Consider the following 17,615-nt stretch of genomic DNA (forward strand, 5'->3'; position numbering starts at 1 on the left):
AAAAACCAGATCGAGTAATTTAATTAACTTTATAGTTTCCAGATGATATCAAGAAGAGCAATAACGGTGCACATTTTAAGATGGAATTAGATGATTTCTCAAATAATGATAAAAAGGGGGCATAAGAGAGGATTTCAGGAACTAATGGATCGAATGTGTAACATAATTTGATATGTATCTTAATGTTGTCTTTTTAATGTAAATGTCTGCGCCACATTTTAAAGGTAACATTTATAGAGTATTCTACAGAAAGCTGTCAAAGTGGCACCAGAAACAAATAATTCACAGTGAATATCCTATCCTGATATTCTGCGAATAGGTATGGCTTATTTTCGAAGGAAATATCAAATCAGTGCAACAGCTTTTGAGGATTTAAAATTTCATAAAAACGTACTGGGTGATAGGTCGTATGTAATAAACTACTTTTACTTTATAACTTGATTCGAGCGGTTAACAAGCTTAAATATGCTTCGCTTGTAACATTCACTAGGTTTTAATATGAAATAGGAATGCAACTAATGTTTAGTCTTCTCTCGTGATGTTAACCTAAGGCCATCTAAATGGTTTGTAACCCTTAAAATAACGGATAATCTGAGGGAGCTCTATCAAAAGAGTATGTAAGATGAGGCAAGATTTTCCTACCGAATTCTCTTTGGTCAGAAATGCTGTGTGATAACAGGCATTATCATGATAGAAAATGACTCCCGTTCTGTTTATTACGGAACGTAATTTTCATGTCACCATCGGTGAGAATATTAATTAAAAAATATGAAGAATGCTGTAATTATCTGAGGAAAACAATTATAAAATATGTTGATTAGTTCAAGTAATAACAATATGCATGAAATGAATCACAATAATTCAAAATGTCTCGTCTATCGACCGGCAAAACCTTTTGCATCAACCTGATACAGATATCCTTAAATCTAGATGAAATATTTTGATAAAACTTTCTAAAATATAGACACAAAAGCTTTTTAACTCTTTCAAATCATTGTGTCGACTTCGTTGTGTGAAGCCTTTCACTAAAGCTCTTTGTAATGCATTGTTTATTTTGTACGTTGTTTTAATAATTTCTTTGTTCTATTTTCAGGTAAGTGTTAAAATCTCGTCTCTCTTCAGCCACCGAAAGCACACATCTTGGAGGTTTCAGATCTGTAAGTAAGAGTGTCCAGGATTTCATGTAATTATTTTAATGTCCAATTCTACTGTTAACATCGCGAACAGATATTCCCAAGATACGTCCACCCTCTCTTGGCGTTAACGATCAAAATTCTATTTTAAACTTAAGTGTGACGAACTACAATTAAGCGTGACTGATCAAGCGATAGTATTATGTGGACGCATCTGAAACCCGAACATTTGTTTTAAGTTTGTCTATCCAATCGCTACGTTGAGTCATCGAAATTGTATTTTGCAATTAAACGTGACAGACCATAATAAACCTGACAGTTCGGATCTAATATCTGTTATGTCATATCTTGACAAGCAGATCTAAGTCTAGATTAACATCTAATGTAGGTGGTGCAGATAAATAGGCAACTCTAAGTAAGCAACAAACAGTGCCACATATGAATTCAAATTATACTTAAGTATTTTTCGCATAAAATAATATCATAGTTTCATTGTTTAGAATTTGTTTTTAGTATTCTTGATAATATATTATTATTTTTCCCCCCTTTTTTTTTAGAAAAATAAAATATTTGTTATTTGACTAAGGTTGATGCGGACTTCGAGTCAATTATTCTTCTGTATCATTTCTAGTGGAAAATTTAATTGCATTGCTTAACTAGACTTACGTGGAATTTTCCATTTTACCTTATTCTGACACACTAAACATTTGATCGTGATATACAAAAACAAAGGTTCTTATAATACACAATTATTTTTGCGATACAATTGAGTCTAGAAATGAGAAAAAAAGCATCCTTGAGCTCAATTTATAAACATGACATATGTTAAATATCAAATAGATTTATAATATATTAGATGAAGTTCAAAGGTTAAGTTAGCAAGTGTACATCTATGCGTTGAGGAACAATTATTTAATTGCTGATAACACATCTGAAAAGAAAATCCCGGCTCACGCTAGGAATGACTGTGCCTAGTCTCTTATGTAAGAACTGGAATACACTTATTCCGACTAGTCAATAAACAGACAGACAGATCAGAACAAATTACGATAAATTAAAATAAATTGAATTGCATACGTGTCATAACTCAATTACGTGCTGTTAATAAGAAAGATTGAAAAACAATTTGGCTGGCGTTCAATTAAAAATGTAATGTGCTCGTTTACGCAAGTGATTAGCAATTTTGGTTGGTAAAATTTGGCACGAGTTCACACAATTGATCCCCCCCCTTTTAAGTCACTGAGGATAAAGGATATTCCGAATGCTTAATATGTTGATTGAAAACGTAACTGAGAGGAAAAAAAATGGAAGTAAATTGAGAATAAAGGTGGGAACTGCAGCGCATAAAATGTTATTTTTAGTTAAACAAGCATCTTAAGTATAAAAGCATGAATTTATAATCTTACTAGTATGTGTGCCGGGCATTTTCCGTTATAAGATTCCTGAAGTAATTTTTAAAAAGGAAAGAGAAACATGTGCATGCTAGTATTATGTTTATTTTTTCTAAACAGTTCACGTCTTGTAAGTAAAGAAAACAAAAAACAATACTTGAGCTGAGATCGAAACGAAAACCTAAAGACCGTGAGTCAAGTACGATAACCATCAGTCCAGCTTGACACAGTCTTCAAAAGTGTTTTCAAACCTACCTATTCTTAACATAAGAAAGCTGTCATATGAACGATTCGCGCATGCGCAGTCGTGAAACACTTGAAACTGATACAAGTACCAATTTTTCAATTTTGACTTCTTAGAAAACTTGTTTTCCAGATTAAAATCGATTAAAAATTTTCCACATGACTGAATATTGTATACGCCAAATTTCAAGTTATTAGATTAAAAATCCGTTGAGTATATAAGTTGAAAAGTGTTCTCACACACGTCGGAGCTTGTGAAAAATGCATGCTCCCAGTTCCGGACCCGTATCGAGATGATGATAAAGGCTGAAGGCGGCTATTGAATAGATGTCAGCTTTACTACATAATCAAGTTACCTGGATTAATTTTTTTTTTCAATAAAATAAAATATAAAGTTGGTGTATTGTTTTCTTTAGGGCGACACTTTATCGTCCCACCCTGTAGATGTACAAAAATACTATTTTAAAATAAAACGTGACAAATTTACGAAAATATTTCACACTTAAGAATAACAAACTAACAAAAATACTTTCTCAAACGTAAACGTGAAGAAAACCTCGCGAGCCTGTCTCTGCTCTCTCTCTATTTTCATGGCAAATGCTCGACTAAACTTCAATCTCTCCTTGTCAAACTTTCACAAAAAAAAAGAACATTGTGCTAACTAAAACTACTATATATATTCCCCACTCTCTATCTATACCTAAATCTAAATTCTTTTCTCAGAACTGTCCGCCTTTGGAACACTGTTTCGCTGGTTTGTTTCCCGCTTGAATACAACATGGTAGCCTTCAAAACCAATGTAAACAAGTTCCTGTTATGCCGTCCCCATTAATAATCAAATTTTACCCAAGTTACAAGATTAGTGATTACTACACCACCACCTTACAATCATTAACCCTTAACCTCGAGTGGCCTTCGAGCCTTGATAAGTGGATACACCCAAGTAAAAAGAACAACAACTTATAACAACATTTCTTATTACTACGTTTCGCTATATTCGATTAGACCAGATTGAGCACTGATATGAGTTTTCTTATGACAGTTTTCTGGGCCTTATTACTTCCCTGTTTATTCATTGGAAACAAGTATTTTGGTTGCGATACCATCACCGGAGCGAATGAGTTCCCACTATATGATTTTATTTTCATAGTTTCCTTTTTTCGGATGTGTTGTCTTCACAACGGCTTAGGAACTCCAACTCTCATCGATATGGTAATCCTCTAGCATACTAAAAACAGACTAAAAGGTGCCACACCTTGCCTAAGGGTGGCCTGAAACTGTACATGGCAGTGGTGTTCATCCCCATGGGGCATTATGCATACCTGCTTACCTGAATACGTACAACACCTAGTGTTCTCAAATGGTCATCCATTTAGTACTGACCAGGTTCAACGGCGCTTAACTTCGATGATCTAGTATGGAAATATTAAAAACGAATCTAAAATAAGACTAGCAATTCTATATGTGATTTAGTGATGTAAATATTATTTCAAATGAAAATGAGACCGACCAATCGATCGATAGTCGAGCAATGGATATATATATATATATATATATATATATATATATATATATATATATATATATATATAGAGAGAGAGAGAGAGAGAGAGATAGATAAAACAAGCGAATAGATCTGCTAATAAAAATAAAAACATGATTTACAATGAATTTATATCAAAATGATTTATTATCACCAATTATTTCGTTTTATATAAATCTGTCAATCGAGATGAAATAAAAGTTTTGTTTGGCAAAAAAGATGCTAAAAGCAGTATAAAATGCAAAGACAGCCATCTTTATTCTCCTAATTATTGGGAATCGTTATTTATTTCAACACTTAAATATAATTTAGTAGAACCGAAGCTTTTATACTTCGCCACCTGCAACTTCTGTTTGGTTAAATGCCCAAAAGGATAAAAAAAAAACTTCTAATTTTGTATATTGATGACGGAGACTGTCGGTACGTTCCGTGCGGCTCAGATATTGCAACGAGATGTAGAAGGTCGAATATGTCGTTTTCACTAGCTACAATCCCCATAAAGTAGAAGTATCGAATGCAAAATTCCCGTCCCAGGGAGTAGGACGTATGGATACATGCTAATTTTGTAACGTTACACATTTACACACGGGACCTACGCGTTGTAGCAGAATACGTCGCAAGGAACATAAAACAAGTAATAACTATACGCTTTTTTTGTAACAACGACATTTGTTTCCTCGTTACTTTCCCGAATAGAAAGTGATCGTGCTCCTTCTCTCTGACCTCTTTCCGTCTCTAATGTGATCCTGAACGAGATTCTCTGTCTGTGCACACATTCTTTTTTATAGTTTTTTTTTCTTCCTCCCTACCGTGACGTCATTTTGCACACGGTTCCGTACACATAGTCGCCATACACGTGTCCGTGCTCTGTTAAAATGGCGATTTGCTTCAACGTTTAACGTAGTATGTCTTCCCTAACCAAATAATCTTAGAAAGATGTAAACAGTGAATTCTTGTGATTTTCAAAACAACATTTAAAGTTGCGTCGTTACATACAAACAAGAGGAAAGAAATAAATAAAAATCTGGTCGGCATTTTTTCTTTTTCAACAAAACTTTTTATTACCGTTAGTCTCTCCTATCCTCCATCTCACCCGGTGTACATTTTTTTCTTTCCGACCTCACGTCGACCGTAGCCAGCCATTTCTCGACTGTGTCTTTACAAGCTTTTTTTCTTTGGCGTCGTCTTTCTTTCTCTCCCGAGCACGTTCTGTTTTTTCTTTTTTCCCCCCTTTTTCTTCTCGCTCACACTTTCTAATTTGCATGTGCGCATTTTTCGACGCGCTCATGAGCACTATGTTACAGACATTTGTTAGTTTGAATTAAAAAGCAAAGCCGATTCAATACTATAATAAGGTCGGAAAAACAACTTTGTGAAAAGCCAAATGTGTTATGAGTATGATACGGTTAACGGTGACTTAAGATATTACAAATCACAATCACGAGTGAACTCCCTTTGTAATTCTGCATGGCCGACACATATTCCTGGGTTTTACCGTTGAGTAGACGTAATGACCTGTGTGATATTTGTGTGCTCTCAGTTTAAACCTCGAGCAGATTCTCACTCGGATTTTCTAGCACGACGTCTTTTCCATGACACGTTATCCTAATTTTCTAGTTAAAATGTCTTATTCTTACGTCATTTAATTTCTACCGAAATCTCCCATTCGCACATAACTGCCAGCATTAGTACTACGCTTTGCGATTAAAATTCTGTTCTTTATTTAAGAACGACGGGTTGGTGTTAACTTTATTTCAAACGTAATCATGATAAAGCGACCAACAGACAAAGTCTCTTACTAAAATATTTCAACGCATCTTAAATACAGAAAATCTGGCGCTCTCACTACAAATTATGTTTAATTGGTTTTCAGCATTATTACTTTTCGTCTTTTGAATATTTCACTTTGTTATTGAAAGCTCCTAAGGGCAATATTTTGAAACGATCTAATTAGAAGTAATTTGCAAAAATAGATTCTTACGCAGTTTGTCAAATTGAAATTAATGGAACGAGATAGCGTTAAATACATGAAACCGTGACAAATTGCAGTTCATTGGGAGAATGATTGGATTATGTTCATTTCAGCTTTCTATTACTGGAACACATTACCAAACTGGTTTGTTGCATGCTGCCACATGGTCACTTTCAACTCCAATGCAATAAAATACTTGTCATAGTTGTGTTAAGTTCTCAAATTAACTATATATATATTGTTGCGCGTATATATATATATATATATATATATATATATATATACACACACTCCTATAAGTTCGTTTTTCTTTTGTGCGTATTGATATTCATATTAACCCCCTCTTTTCTATTTATTTAAAAAGAGAATACGACGTTCTTTTATATGGCTTGTGGAATTGCATTCACTAGCAAAAGATCCACCTAATTTGCATATTCTTCTATACATTCAGTGGATTTCTGAGAAACTTAGTTGTTGTGGCGGAAGCGTATACGTCGAAATCGACGGGAGAGTCCATCATATATATATATATATATATATATATATATATATATATATATATATATATATATATATATATATATACAGAGAGAGATTGCTTTTATTTATGATTTGAACTGGCCATGGAAGGATGCTTTGCCAATGTTGTCCCGCTCCATATCTAGTTATTTACTTTTTATCTCGTTTCCATTTAAACTCTATATTTTGTTAATCCTCATATGCTTTTCTACACAAAAACATTTAATGGATTTTATTTTACTTTCGCACTTCACTACATGATTTATCTACATGGACTTTTCATTCCTTCTCAAACCTCGGATATTTTTTTTTAAGAGATACCGAAGGATATCTTACTGACCTTAGATAAACTAATCTCTACATTTATTGCGAACTTGTGAATCTCACTGGATATTTGAAACCACACTTATTGGTTTTTGCTGAGTATTCCTTTCTATTTTTCCCATAAACCTTTTTCTTTCAACTTTTTTACTCGACTATTTACAAAAAAATGAGCTAATTAGCAAAAATAGATATAATACTTATCTTTTACTAACGTTTTTTCCTGAAAAAGGTGAAGAGCCTTTCTTTGAAACTCCATGGAATAAGGACTCTTTCACCTTTACTTCGTATTCCTTGTTTTAAATAAAATATTGTAAATTCAATTCTACAATATATTGACTTTTTTCTACTTATATATGAACACCGACTTCTCTAAATAGAGCCTTATGACGACGGCGGACATTGTATGCAGAAAAGGCTCTACATCCTTTCAGCCTATTTTATTATAGAAATAAGTTTATCATGTATTATTGTAATATATATATATATATATATATATATATATAATACACTGAAGTTAAGCAACATTGATCCTGGTCAGTACTGAAAATGGGTGACCGTTTGCAAATTCCAGGTACTATGTATGCTCTCCACGGTAGTTAAAATCTTTTAAAACACATCAGTAAGAAATTCCTTATTGTTATATTACAAAAATTAATGTATGGAAGCAAGTAGAACAAACAAAAAACTTTAGTTTAAACTTTTATTGAAGGTCAATGCGATCGTAACTGATGCTGTTTATATTGTTATGAAGTGCTGGCGATGATTGAGGCGGTGACAGGGACGTCGATCAGCTGCTTGGAGTGAGAATAGTGGTCAGTCAGCAGGTTCTGGGGAGTTAGACTGTGAATTTTAAAAAACTGTGTGACATTGTTGACATCGATTTTGTGAAAGTTCCGATGACCCCAAGTTGTTTGATATTTCAGGACATTTTGGATTACACGTGTGAGTAATGAATAGGTCACAGAAAACTGTCATTGCATCTTGATAAAGCTGTTGTAGATTCCTAGGACTTCCTGTAAATGTAGATGGTAGAAAACTGGTACACCAGAATAACCATCTTTATTCCTTGCTAAATGATCCATTAAGCCAGAATATTGAGCAGCTCTCAATAAACTTTGATAGCACTATTGTAAGAATCATGCTGAAAGCTATTCTTAATATGGGGAGGGGGGTTAACTCTTCTGAAACTACACTTAACAATGTAAAAAAATAAGGGAAAATATATGTATGAACAATAAATATTTCTTCAGTTAAATAAAATTTTCTGTAAATCTTTTAATAAGGAATAAATATTTATTTAAACCATAATTATTGAAACAAAGTATTTTACTGCATAAAAAAACGGTTATGGGGAGAAAGGTTAACTATTTTGGGGTGCCCGGAAAACTCGTCCCAGGAAAACTCGACCTCGGAAAACTCGACCCCTTTCGCTAGGTAGGAAAACTGGTCCCTTATTGAATAAATATCAATTAAAAACACATTTTATGATCATTCTTGAAGGAGATATTGTTTTTTTTTTAAATAGACTATAGCACCCCCATAATATTAAAAAAAACATATTTTTACTTGTTTAATGTTTTTTGTTGTTTTTTTTAAATAAAATCGATTTTCTAAGTGTCTGTTTTCTACATAACTGGCTTAGTTCCTAGTGGTTTCACTTATTTTAAAGCGTTTATTATGTTCATACAAAGTTAATTACAAAATTTTGTTTTGTTCTTATTTGAAAGATGTTTTTTGGAGTCATAAAAACAATAATAAAAAGCAAAACCAAAAAATTAAAAAACGGAGCGATTCGATTCTTCGTTACTTTTTGTTTTGGATTTTAATTATGATAGTTTTTTTTTTGTTGTTGTTGTTATGTTTTTGTTTTCTCTCATACCAAATACACTCATACGTTATTTAAAATTATAATTTTATCAAGTATCAAGATTTATTGTCGTCCTGTCAAATTTTGTAAAAAGTAACTAATAAATTAAAAGCGAAATATTTTTTGGCGCGAGAGATGCCATAACAATCTCTCGTTAACTCGTTTAATTTTTTTAATTTTTACTTCAAAATTCTAAAATCAATCATTAAGAGAAGAAGTAATCACTAAATAAATTTATTAATCAGTTTTATTGAAAACTCCGCTATCGTTTATCAAGAATCTTTTTAATTTCATTTTTTGTTGTTTGTTTTTTTCGGAGGGAGATATAGTTTTTACCCCCCACCCCTAAATTATATTTTAAAAAATATTAAAATTTATTATTTTCTTTTTAAAACCAAATCTCCCTCAGTAATTTCTTTAATTTTCTATTTTTTAGCGACTATCAAGAACATGTGATATACCGGACATTATTTCTCGATCTCACGTAACACTCGACATGTTTTTGTTTGTTTTCTGTGTGTTTTTTTTTCTTTACCGAATAAACGATTCCAAATAAATTAAACAACAAACAACAGTCGGCGAGGTAGAAAAATCGATTTTACCGTTTTATAAACAACAGTAAATAAGTAAATTCTTTTTATATTAATATAAAAAAAAAATGCGGTCTCGTTTATGAACATAATAAACGCTTTAAAATAAGTGAAGCCACTAAGAGCTTAGCCAGTTAGATAGAAAACGGACACTTAGAAAATCGATTTTATTTAAAAAAAACAAAAAAAAACATTAAACAAGTAAAAATATTTTTAAAAAATATTATGGGGGCTATAGTCTTTTTTAAAAAACAATATCTCCTTCAAGAACGATCATAAAATGTGTTTTCAATCGATAATTATTCAATAAGGGACCAGTTTTCCTAAATTCCTATTTTGGACCTTCACCTAAATAGCGATTTAATGAAAAAAAATTTAATGGTCTTGTATCCTTTTTTAATAATTTGTTTTAAAATAAGGAAAAAAAATCTTTGATACCGCTATTGTAAGAATCATGCTGAAAGCCATTTTTTTCTTGGCCTTCGGGACAAGATCACAGTGTAGTATCTGTTTTTCATATGCTCCACTTCAATTTCTTGTTCTCTGTCAGTGGAGGAGAAATCCTTCATGACTGAGACAATTTTTATTTTTGTTCCTTTTCTCCACGTTAAAAAACGGCCCCGGTGTCTAACTCTGTCCCGTGGGGAGGCATTGTAAATAGGAACAATGTAATAAAAATAATGGAAAAATTCTTTAGGTAAATAAAATATACTGAAAATCTTTAAATAGGAAATAAATATTTGGGTTTGTATTACTGTACACATAGATTCGAAAAAGTTGTCAAAAAACAAATATATAACAAATAAATGTTATCAAAGGCAAGATAAGTTACTTTTCTGCCAAACTGGATATATCTTTCGTGTTTTTATTCAATGTAACATGTTTATTCAGCTCGAAAAAATGCAGTGTTTACCGATGTATTCGAAAATTCAGGATGGCGTCTCACACCCTCTTTAACACCGTAAGTTTGGAAAAAGGTGTTATAAATAAAAAAACTATACAAAATACTATTAAAACCCCGCCGAATATATGTCAACCTATGTCACAGTAACATGTATTGAGCGAGTTTTTAACAGTATTTTATCCGTTTTTTATTTATAACATCTTTTCCCAAACTTACCGTGTTAAAGAGAGAATCAGACTCCATCTTGAATACATCGGTAAACACTGTATGGTTTTCGAGCTGAATAAACATGTTACATTGAATAAAAACACGAAAAATATATCCAGTTAGGTAGAAAAGTAACTTATCTTGCCTTTGATAACATTTATTTGTTATATATTTATTTTTTGACAACTTTTTCGAATCTATGTGTACAGTAATACAAACCCAAATATTTCTTTAAATAAATTAAATCGTAAGTAATGAAACAAATATTAAAAAAAAATTGTCCATTTTTTTATAGTATTTAAATATGTATGCCCTGTCGGTGGGCATTAGAAGATCATGAATGCCTGTAAAAGAAGCAAAATAAAACAGATAAAACATAAGTAATAACTATGTAAACAACGTGAAGCTCTGTATAAATGTTACAAAATTACTCGATTCGGCATTAAATAACACGAAAAAGGATTGATATGCCGTAAAACAAAAACAAAACAGAACAAGACGTAAAATATGTTTTGACTCTGTATTTGCGAATGGTGACTTTGGTGATTTATTTAATAAAGTCATTCTTGACTTTTGTAACATGTATTTCTAAACATATTTTTTGTTGTGTAAGGCTCACTCAAAAGTAAATAATTTTAAAAAAAAAAAACATAAAGTGGCACAGTAAAAAAAAACGTACTCGTAGCGTTAAATGTAAAAAACATTTATTACTGAATAAAATAGAATAAGCGTTCCTACAATAATAAACAGAAGACATCGTTAAAAATGTAAGTAAAATACTATTTAAACTGGAACGATACCTTCTATGCATAACTGTCTTTAAAATAATCCGGAACCATAAATAGACAGTTATTATTTATTTTTATTTTTTTTTTTTTTGTTCGGGAACTTTTGGGAAATAAAAGGGTTAATGATTTTTAACTGATAAAGATTGAACAATAAAGGAAAGTTATTCGTGGGTTCGGGGGTTAATACCATGCAAACGGTAAATTTGCCCCAAGTTTGACTATCAGATTCGTTGTCAGCGACCTCAATTACCTATAAAAAAAAAAAGAAATTAGAGTGGTCAGTGTTCTGTAGTAGCGTATCTGGATATTTACCGAAACTTCACCTAACAATGTAATAAAAATAATAGAAAAATTCTTCAGTTAAATAAAATATACTGAAAATCTTTAAATAGGAAATAAATATTTATTTAAATAAATTAAATCGTAAGTAATGAAACACTGTTTTATTTCATATTAAAAAAAATTGTTGTGTCCATTTTTTATAGTATTTAAATATGTATGCCCTGTCGGTGGGCATTAGAAGATGAATGCCTGTAAAAGAAGCAAAATAAAACGAACAAACCATAAGTAATAACTATGTAAACAACGTAAAATATGTTTTGACTCTGTGTTACTCAGTGTATTTGCCAATGGTGACTGGTGATTTATTCTTGACTTTTGTAACATTTATTTCTAAACATATTTTTTTTATGTAAGGCTCACTCAAAAGTAAATAAAAATAATAAAAAAGATAAAATGGCACAGTAAAAAAACGAACTCGTAGCGTTAAATGTAAAAAATATATTTATTATTGAATAAAAAAAATAAGAAGCGTTTCGTATTCATTACAATAATAAACAGAAGACATCGTTAAAAATGTAAGTAAAATACTATACTATATTTAAACTGTGGAACGATACCTTCTATGCATAATTGCCTTTAAAATAATCCGGAACCATAAATAGACAGTTATTATTATTATTATTATTATTTTTTTGTTCGGGAACTTTTGGGAATGATAAAGATTGAACAATAAAGGGAGATAATTCACATTAATTTATGTTTGCGATGATGATGACGCGTTTCATTAATTAATGTTTGCGATGATGATGACGTAACACCGTACGTACAAGCAAATTAATATATAGATGCCTGCTCATATAAGCGATGTTTGATTCAAAATACATGGGTAAAATTAACGTTTGTGTTCCTACCGGAATAAATTTCAAAGGGGAAAATAAGTTAAACAAACAATAGATTACTATTATGCTATAACACGTTCATTTCTAATTAATTTCATCTTAGATTTTTTGGTTTTCTTATGGGATGATCATCTCTAGTTTACTATTACGTGTAATTATATTCATGCAGATATTCTACATGATTTATACTTCCGTAATATTTGCGTAAAAAGGTTATAGTAAATATAAACCTCTTTCTATATATATATCTATGTATACGTATATATATTTATTTTGAAAATTTACCTACCAAACTCCTCTGTCAGGTTTTGGCCTATAAACTTGAAATTAAATATATAGGGTATTCGAACCCATGTGAAAATTTAAAAAAAAAATGGAATTTGCCAGGTGAAGGTCGAACAACAGCATTACGAATATGCGTATGTAACGTAATAGTTAGTGGTTTATTTTAATTTTTAGCCTTGCAGCAAACATGTCCTCATAGCCAACATATTAACGTCAAAGGAATAAGTAAATCGTAAGCTAAACGTTTTGGTTTCGATTCTCGGTGGTGGCGCACGAGTCATTTATTTTTTTTTACTTTTTAATTCATTACTATATATTGGGTCCAACACATTATATTTATTATAACAAATTTGCATAAATCAAAATATCATATTGTAGCGTATTTTACAATCGGGTAATGCCGGACGGCATGCGAATATATATATATATATATATATATATATATATATATAGTGTGTGTGTGTGTGTGTGTGTGTGTGTGTGTGTGTGTACAGAAAGTTGTTAGATGAGACAAATCATTGGTACCGTCGGTTTCAAGCCCGATAATAAGGTTTAAGGTCTCAATAAGGACCGTCAAGCTCTCTTCAGCCAATATATATATATATATATATATATATATATATATATATATATATAAGAGAGAGATAGAAAGAGAGAGATCTATAAATTTTCTGTCTGGCTATTTTAATACTATCTCTTTGTTTCTCTATACGAGTCTTTATATTATCCATTTCTCGGTTCTCTGCCATGTATCTTTGTAGTGCAAGATCATAATCTCACTCGCTCCTTGCACTCCATAGTTCTTCTCTCTTTCCTCTATTGAAATACATAACCCTTCTATTTTGTCATCTCTATTTTTATTTTATCTTTCATTTACACTTTTCTTTTTTCCCCTTTTCCTCTTATTGTTATTTTCATCATCCCCTTTTCGTCACGCCCCTTCTCTCACTCTTTCCTCCACTCGCTCTCTTTCTCTCTCCATTATATACACCTTCTAATTCTGCATTATTCTTCTTGAAGATAATGACAGCTTTAACGGAAGTCCATGTCAAACGCATCCGGACGTCTCTCACGCCATTTCCTACCCGAAGCGGCGCAATCTTCTTGCTGACATCGGACCGATTGCATTACACCCAAATGCGTGACGCGCCATAAGATTCGTTCTACGACAATGAAAATGGATCAAAATATTGAACGATTTTTTATTAACCTTGGGCTTGGATTAAAGTAAAGTATGAATATGTTCTGTTGTCGGCCGCGTATTACCTCCTCCTTCGAGAGAGAGAAAGAGAGAGGGGGGATTAGTTTATCGTGTGAATTGGCTCTACTAAGAAATATCGAGGGGTCTAATCACGAAAAGCTTTTCAGCCATCTGGTGTCCCCTTTTCAGCCATCTGGTGTCCCCTTTTCAGTAATCTGGTGTCCCCTTTTCAGCCATCTGGTGTCCCCTTTTCAGCCATCTGGTGTCCCCTTTTTCTGGTGGAGCTAGGTTCCAGACTATAAGCTGACTTCGTACCTAATTTTGGTTCCACGTCAATTTTACTCATACTTGTTGGCCAACGTCATAAACCACACTTCCTATCTTAAACTATTGGCTAAAAAGCGAAGTATATTAGGCGCTCAAGCGTTAATTATGCAGACAGTCTAAAAAGAATACTTTAAAGTAAAACTAGTCCTTTCAGTTTATATTAACGTTTTTACCAGTAATTGTGAAATTTCTTTGTCGATGGATTTAAGTCATGGCGCTTGGGATTACGCTACCTTGATTTCACTAAAGACTCATTAAGAAGACAGGTTTCAGAAGAACATCTATTGTCTCCCAGTGGCGGACAAGAAAGGAACAGACTGTTTAATGTCAATATCATTATCTCATCTTAAAATCCAATATAACAAGGGTTTAAATGTTTTTTTTCCGGCTTAAGCATTGTTAAACCTTGCTAATACAAGGTGGGTGACCATTTGGAAATACTAGGTGCTGTAGGTGTTCTTCTCTGACTGGGGACCGCATGTGAATTAGTTATTCCCTAAAAACTTCCACTTTCGTTGGAAGCCGTTTCCTCCCGCTCATCACAAATATCACATCACTTATAACAGAATGCAATTGTTTCTTGTAATACTAATTTTGGCAGCTTTATTATACATGAAGAGAGTTTGAAGCACTTAATAATCCAATAAAGCACTTTTTTATACAATCAGGAAATTCGTAAGCAGATGAGAACAGGTAGGAACCACACGTTTTATACCCACAACTACATGCAATATATCTCTCTTAGTAAAAAGATTTTCTGCCTTATTTGGGATTTTTATACAGAGATTAACCCGGATCGTGTCTATTGTCTACGTGTTTATTTCATACTCTATTGATCTCTTTTTACTACTATTAGATGATGAAACTGCTAAACTAATATTAGTTTATATATTATTTTCTACAAATAGTTCGCAAATAAATAAAAATACAAATTACTCATCTCAAAGGATTCCAACAACAAAATAATACAATTACGTACGGACCTGGCGATGGAAGGCCAGATAAGAACGAAAACTTGGATTTATAAGACCAAAAAACCCAACGTTGATCGCATTTTGGAGCCCTTTGGGGTCTTTTGGCGCAGTGGATAAAAGCGTTGAATCTCTATGGTTCCAGGGGAGCATTGTCTGAAAAAAGTGGTTTCAATCCTACCCAAAGCCGGCCAGAGGATTAGTTGGCAAAAACATGGTAAGACAAAAACAACTATTAAATGTAGGAATTACTGAGAATACAGTTACAGGATTCAGCTTTTCCATCCCGTTTTGGTTAATCACCAGAAAAAGGCCAGAGGAATAATTGGCCGAAATGTGGTGAAAATAACAACTATTAAGACGAGGATTACAGTCTGCAAATAAGAATTAAATACTCGTTTAATAGGGCTTAAAATCTAAACGTCTATTAGATTGTGAATATTTTAAATAAGTTTATTTTAAATGTTTCATTTTTGTACAGATAGTTTTACAAATATTTATTATTACTTTTACTGAATTTTGATTAAGTAAACTTATGATATTATATTTTCTTGAAATATAAGAATGTAATAATATTTATTTATCTTTTTAAGATGAAATGAAACCTAACTATTAAAATTAACGTGTCTGAGTATGAATTTCGATTTTAAACCCTAGTTGAATAAAATTCAAATTATTTTTCAACTGACTGCGTTATCTTTACTAGATTTTTCCTTAAACGTACCTTAAGTTGTATTAACAAAGCGGTTGCAATGATTAGATTTCTGAGTCGTGTATTACAAATTATTTCCATAAACATTATGTATGTAAACATTTAATATATGGTGAAATGTGTGTACATGTGATTGGTATTATATCCATGTATAGCCTATGGGAACGTGAATTTAGCTATTGATTCGAGCATACGTTCTGTGTGAGCGTGTAAAGTAAGGAAGAGGGTAAGAAAGTTTCGATATACTTCGATCTGTTTCTTTTCCAGATTTCATCAAAACATTGATCATATTTTTTGAAGCAATTTCATCGATTTTATATTAATTTGGTATGTTAATTTCGACGAGAACTTTATTGTAACCTATTGTTTCCTTTTACTTGCTAAATTTTACTATAATGTCTGAATTAGACAAATTAGTGGCGGGCATTAGCGAGCATGAAGGTGCTGCCGACTAGTAGCCTTGCACACGGTTCGCTCGTCTGTCGACTTTTTTCTCGTGATCAATTTCTCCATGACAACTTAGGTCATATAATAATAAGTCACAACCTCACCTTTGACTTGTTAATTATGTATGTCTCACAGATTTGCGAGGTTATTATTGTTCGACACTTAAATTAATGTCTCTCGTGTAATTGTAATCGACAAATGTCTTTCCAAGTGAATCTAGAATTTATGAAATTGGATATAAGATTAATAAAAATCGATCAATATATAACATTGCGAAATATGCGTTGGTTTCTGCCCCAATATGGAATTTATAAACCAAAAGTAATTGCACTGGAGATGTACGCTTGCGTGGAAAATGTATGGCACAAGGGTGATTACATATGAGCGCGACGTTACGATGCCACAAGCAGATACAAATAGTATTTATCTCTACGATTACTGTCTTAACTTCATTCCCGTTGGCACGTTCTTCTTTAATTTAGATTTTTACTGTATTTTGTATATTTAATTGTTAGTTGAAAGTACAGATTAAGTAACGGAAGCCGCCCTCTCTGTTTCTTATGTTCAGAAGGACTTTAATAAATAATGTTATTTAGTAAAAGCATTCTTAATATGTGGAGGGAAAACCGGAAGTCAAGTTGAAACATTCTTAATATTAGGAGGAATAACCGGAAGTGGAATTGAAACATTAATCCTAAAGATAACTCTAATAGTAATGATAAATAATGATGGCATTCATATCAGTTTTAGGAGATAAGGGTGTAAAAAATCTTGTATCTGATCTGCGATCTCATTTTTAGGGCATACTAATGTTGTTTGTTTGTTCTGCTCTATTATTATATAAAAGCTGCACTAAGCAAGGTGCTGCACTAAGCAAGGTAGGCTCTGTCTACCGTGCTAGAAAACTACTGACACCTGAAAATATCGTGTACCTCTATAAGGCCACCATTCGCCCATGTATGGAGTATTGTTATCACATTTGGGCTGATGCATCTGCTACTAGTCTCTCG

The 17,615-nt window shown here is 32.3% G+C and overlaps 1 protein-coding gene across 3 annotated transcripts in view; it reads left to right on the forward strand.

The window, feature by feature from the left end:
- Positions 1 to 17,615, forward strand: part of LOC145253291 (neuronal calcium sensor 2-like) — a 570,463-nt gene that overhangs the window by 203,180 nt on the left and 349,668 nt on the right. The window contains exon 2 of one of the 3 annotated variants that reach the window (XM_080112923.1): positions 1,094 to 1,157. The exons of the other annotated variants lie outside the window; for them this stretch is intronic. The gene's annotated coding sequence lies outside the window, so the exon portion shown is untranslated. The remainder of the gene's footprint in view (positions 1 to 1,093; positions 1,158 to 17,615) is intronic. 3 annotated transcript variants of the gene reach the window in all.

The sequence above is a fragment of the Euprymna scolopes genome, chromosome 3 (genome assembly GCF_053919585.1).
Source record: "Euprymna scolopes isolate OS-2025 chromosome 3, ASM5391958v1, whole genome shotgun sequence".
In the NCBI taxonomy this organism is placed as follows: Eukaryota; Metazoa; Mollusca; class Cephalopoda; order Sepiida; family Sepiolidae; genus Euprymna; species Euprymna scolopes.